Source organism: Lygodium microphyllum, chromosome 12 (genome assembly GCF_053477565.2).
Source record: "Lygodium microphyllum isolate KBCC chromosome 12, Lygodium_microphyllum_v1.1.10, whole genome shotgun sequence".
Classification (NCBI taxonomy): domain Eukaryota; kingdom Viridiplantae; phylum Streptophyta; class Polypodiopsida; order Schizaeales; family Lygodiaceae; genus Lygodium; species Lygodium microphyllum.
In genome coordinates this window covers 142,729,431-142,735,204 of record NC_141146.1, presented here as the reverse complement: position 1 = coordinate 142,735,204, position 5,774 = coordinate 142,729,431, and the positions used below count along the sequence as shown (strand labels likewise).

The 5,774-nt window shown below is 44.0% G+C and overlaps 1 pseudogene; it reads right to left on the bottom strand.

The window, feature by feature from the left end:
• Positions 1–866: 866 nt before the first annotated feature.
• LOC148028374 (25S ribosomal RNA) lies at positions 867–1,848 on the bottom strand (annotated as a pseudogene; the record flags this gene model as incomplete).
• Positions 1,849–5,774: the final 3,926 nt, after the last annotated feature.

Below are 5,774 nucleotides of genomic sequence, written 5' to 3'. Positions count from 1 at the left end.
CCACTGCACACAACCCCCTCCCACGAACACAAGGGAATTCCAAAGAGCTCTTGTATACTCACAAAGTGGCATGAGAGAGCTCAAGAGCAAGGCATGGCACCATGCCATGCCATTCATGCCACGGAGGACGCGACTTAACGCAAACCCTAAACCCCGTGCACATGGAGGCAATGCACAAAAGATTGAATGCCATCGCGTGCCATTTCTAACACGAAGGGCAAGCATCCACGTGAAGAACAACCCCGTGCACACATAGGCGATGATGTAGAAAAGATCGAGTCATAGAATATGTGCCATGGAGGACACGTGCCGACATCATGCCACAAGGTGATGGGGGAGAGGGGGGCATGCCACGACATGCCATTCATACCATAGAGGACCCGTGTCCACGCGAGCACTAAACCCCGCACACATAAGATTCATAGAATTCATGCCATGGACGAGCTTGGAATGCCATCTGGTACCCTTTATGACACCGAGGGCGAGCATCCACACGAAGAGAACCTCACGCACATAAAGGCAACGAGGTACAAAAGATTAAGTCATAGAATCCACGTCGGGCGGGGCGCATGTCCATGTGAAGAGAACCCCACGCACGTGGAGGCGACACATAGAAGATCTGAGTCTTAGAATCCATGCCATAGCGGGCGGACTTGAAATTCTATGGATGCCGACGAGGCGAGACAAAAATGAAAACCACACTAACGCAAGTGAGCCAAGGCAGGGAATGTGAAGAGAAGGCGATCAAACTGCCCACATGAGCTAGGCTAGATTGGGTGCACGGTGTGCACGAGGACTTGGGGGCGTGCCATGACATAGAAGGGCCGAGGCTAAGAAAACCCCATTGAACCGAGCGAAAGGGGGACAAATCAGTGCGGCGACGGGCTGAATCTCAGTGGATTGTAACAGCAAGGCTACTCTGCCACTTACAATACCTGGCCACATATTTAAGTCATCTACAAAGGATTCATCTCCCCGATCATTTGGAATTTCCATTCAGAGTCCTCGAGGTGACCACTTCTAGCACCTCGAGGGAGACTCTCGACACATGCTAATGAGTAACAACCGGGGAGGTAGAGAGTGCCGCATCTAGCATGGATTCTAACTTAGAGACGTTCAGTCATAATCCTACACATGGTAGCTTCGCGCCACTGGCTTTTCAACCAAGCGCAATGATCAATTATGTGAATCAACGGTTCCTTCTCGTACTAAGTTGAATTACTATTGCGGCACCGCTCATCAATAGGGTAAAACTAACCTATCTCACGACGGTCTGAACCCAGCTCACATTCCCTATTAGTGGGTGAATAATCCAACACTTGGCGAATTCTGCTTTGCAATGACATGAAGAGCCGACATCGAAGGATCAAGAAGCAACGTTGCTATGAACACTTGGCTGCCACAAGCCAGTTATCCCTGTGGTAACTTTTCTGACACCTTTAGCTTCAAATTATGAAACACTAAAGGATCGATAGGCCATGCTTTCACAGTTTGTATTGGTACTGAAAATCAAAATCAAATGAGCTTTTACCCTTTTGTTCCACACGAGATTTCTGTTCTCGTTGAGCTCATCTTAGGACACCTGCGTTATCTTTTAACAGATGTGCTGTCCCAACCAAACTCCCCACCTGACAATGTCTTCCGCCTGGATCGGCACATGAGCATGCCTTAAGACCAGAAGCAGGGGCCGATCCCCGCCTCCACCTCATGGATTAAGTAAAATAACATTAAAAGTAGTGGTATTTCACTTGCGCCAAAGGCTCCCACTTATTCTACACCTCTTAAGTCATTTCACAAAGTCAGACTAGAGTCAAGCTCAACAGGATCTTCTTTCCCCCGCTGATTCTTCCAAGTCCGTTCCCTTGGCTGTGGTTTCGCTAGATCGTAGATAGGGACAGTGGGAATCTTGTTAATCCATTCATGCGTGTCACTAATTAGATGACGACGCACTTGGCTACCTTAAGAGAGTCATAGTTACTCCCGCCGTTTACCCGCGCTTGGTTGAATTTTTTCACTTTGACATTCAGAGCACTGGGCAGAAATCGAAAAGTGGCTCCAGACGCCAGACTTCAAACCAGGGGTCTGTAGGTAATTTTTTTTTAAAAAAAAAGGGCTCTTGGCCATCTAACAAGTGCGTGTGTGAGGTTTCGTCACATTCCGATACAAGGTTATGGATTTACGATCACACGATGGACAGTGCGTATGAAGTTGCATTAACCCGATTTTGGGGTTTAAATGGGTTAAAATTTCATTCTTCTTCTCATTTTCACATCTTGATTTCTTTGCTTCCTCCAAGCAAGCATGTTCCCGTTTTGGCCACGGGAAGACATCACACCAAGGCCACCTAAAGCACAAGGTGGAGCCTCTTCTAGTGCATCAATAGGTGCTCCCTGTAGAGCACGAGGACCACCATAGAAGAAGAGGAGATGGAAACTGGGCACTGTCGCCCTTTGAGAGATAAGGAGAATCCAATGCGAATACGAGCTTCTCATCCCGAAAAGTTCTTTTCATAAAGTTGTTTGAGAAGTCATGCAAGACTTGGAGCTGAAAGGGATGGGAAGATTTTGGGCACGAGTGTGAGATGGCCCACCAGCAGAAATGTGGACTGCTGCATCCATGGACGCCCTACAAACCACTACAGAGGGGTTTCTCATCGAGTTGTTTGATGATACATAGCTTGCAGCCATCCATGAAAAGCATGTTAAATCACAGATAAAGGCATGAAATTTATCATTCAGCTTCAACACAGCAAGGGGACTTCGCCATAGTTTACTAGATTAACGATGCAAGGTTTGTAATGAGTGTTGCAGAGCCATAACATCTTGGAAGTTGGAATATTTATTTATATATACATGATATCTCATGCGATGTGTACTGAATTCAAATAATTAAGTAAAGTTGTTTTGTTTTGTTTCTTGAAACGCATGACTCTTAATTTTTGTTTAACGTACAAACGCATCAAAAGTAGTAATACGTATGGATACAAGTTACATTATTGCTTATACACAATCTCAAGTACAGTACTACACGTTGAATTATGTTGATATATGTAGATGTGTCATTCATGTACCACACATTATCGTCACACTTACACAATTGCAAGTGCAGTACTATGCGTTGAATTATGTTAACATATGCGAATGTGCCATTCACGTACCACACATTATCGTCACACTTATACGAACCACAGATTTATTTAATATTTATTTGTAGGGACAAAGTAAAGTATCTTATATTCATCAAGAAAAATACATGTGATGGCTGTTAGTGATGGTAGATTCAAAAAGCCGATAGCCAACAAGAACTCTCAATTGTTCCTTGGCTTTTCATCGGTGGAGAGGAGGGGCTAGCTTTCGATAAAAATATAAGTTCCTTCTTTTCTTCAAAAATGATGCGCTTCCCCTTTAGCTCTTTCTCTAGGAGAAGCGGATCCGACACTTTAGTGAGGCCGCCTAATGTCACAAGTACACACATTGCTCTACCCTGCGTTTGGTCAAACAAGTAAAGAAGCTTTGACCGCTTGATTAGCACCAACTTCTCCAAGCTAGATGTCACAGGTATCGCTCGAAAAGGTCCAAACTTGGTCAAAGCTCAAATTTTCATGATTATTTCTTGCCCTCATGGTGAGCACTTCTTATGGAAGACCACCAAATCTACAACAAGGTTATCGATATACTCCTTAAGAGCTAAATCCTTGCATCAATCCGCATGTCGAGCTCCTCCTTGCCTTTATGCAAACTCATCTATATACAGTATGTCCTGAATGACAAAGTCAAATCAAATAATATATTTAGCGACTAACCTAGAGCTATTAGAAAGAGATGAAACTTGATTGTAGGGTGTGTCGGGTCCCCCAGAGTCCACCGGTGAAATCTTGGCAAAAAATGATACCTGTAGCTGCCCTGTCTGAAGTCTGACATCTGGGGCCACTTTCTGGCATCTTGGCCAAAAATGATGCGTGCAGCTGCCCTGGCGTCTGGGGCCACTTTCTAGCCAAAATGATGCCTGTAGCTGCCCTGTCCGAAGTCCGGCGTCTGTGGTCACTTTCTGGCTAGAAAGTGGCCCCAGATGCCAGACTTCGGACAGGGCAGCTGGCTGTAGGCATCATTTTTGGCCAAGATTTCACCGGTGGACTTCGGGGGACTCGATGCACCCTATCATCAAGTTTCATTACATAAAAATATATGGTAGTTAGAAATCTCACCTTCTCTAGATCATCTTGTATCTTCATTTCCTCGTGTGTCAGGGAGGCACCTCTTTGGGCAGAGGGATCTACAAACTCCTTGGTAGGAAGCTGGGGCCTTGGTCCAAATAAATCATGATGTAGTGCTTCAAATTCAGCATCGGACACAAGGTAATCTTTTTCAACTGAGGTAATATGCTCCTGTGGTGCTATGATCGCACTCACAATATCTAAGCTTGTGCCATCATATCTTTCAATCTTTGCTATTGTTGGATGCACATCCATGTAATCATAATAGATCAGGTCTTCCATTGAATCCTTGACTAGGATAGAAAACAAATCTTCTTCCTTCATTTCCAAGTATTGCAGTACATCTGATAGAAGCAATTATTGTACACCATCTACTTCAATGGGTGTCAAGGAGGCAAGGTTGGGTTTGTTGACTTGTGGCTGTTCTGAAGAAGATGGCACCATGAGAGCCAACCCTTGCTCTGTCACCACTCAATGTTCCTCTTCAACATTTATGATCTCTTCAATTGGTTCTTCTCCCATGTATGTGATAGAAACAACCTGTGGACTTGTATCTTTATCGCTCTCCTCCTTTAGGGTGTATCCAATGCAAGGAGGTAAGTTGCTAATGCGCAATCACACTTCACGAGATCCAAAGGTGATGTACTTGGTGCACTTCCCATGGGAATAGTGCATACTCTATGCAAAGGATCCACATGGGCCAGACACCTGTTCACCACTTTTGGTGATTCTTCCCTGTCTGAAATACCATGAGCTATTCCAGAGGCACCCAAGTCATGTCAGATCCCTCGATGGAGTATGTGCATGTAGTAATGGTCCTCACAAAGTCTTCCAAAACCTGAAGGGGGGGATTCAGCGATGAGATCACACTTTCAAGGTTGAAGTTCTTAGAGAAAACCTGGAATATCTCGTCACTTTGTTTGGCAAAGATAGTCTCGTGGATCCACTCATCAAAGTGTGCGCGATCATCCATCGTAGCAGGTAGGAGGGATGTGGTGGATATAAAGAGATGAAGAGAGAAAGTGTGAAATGAAATAATGAAACAAGAACTAAACTAGTTCTACCTTAAAAACCTTAAGTTTTAAACCATTAAGGGTTGTTCGCATACGATATCTAGTTATGGCTTTACTTACATCTTTGTAAAGTTTACATGCATATGTAAATGTGTTGATGTGGAAAGTGTATAACAAGTGTATGATTTTACATAAATACCATAATTTTTAAATATTGCAAGTTTGTAAGCGACAATATTCAATTGGCAAAAAAAATCCAAAAACTTATAGGTGTTGGATATTACAACTTGTGGTGTTGGGATTTTTAGGGAGACTCTACAATTTCTAAAATATGTGGAGCCACACACTTTCCGCTGGTAACAGTATCCTCAGCTCGGCTTCGAATTTTCCTACCATCTAGTTTAAAATAGAAGCTAATAGGCGGATTCTGCATTAACATTGTAATTTCCTAGCGCATTATACTCAAGGGCCAATCATCCTCCATTTGCAACACTTGGGGCTCACGGCCCTCACAAATGACAGTAACATCCACAACTACACTTTCACAC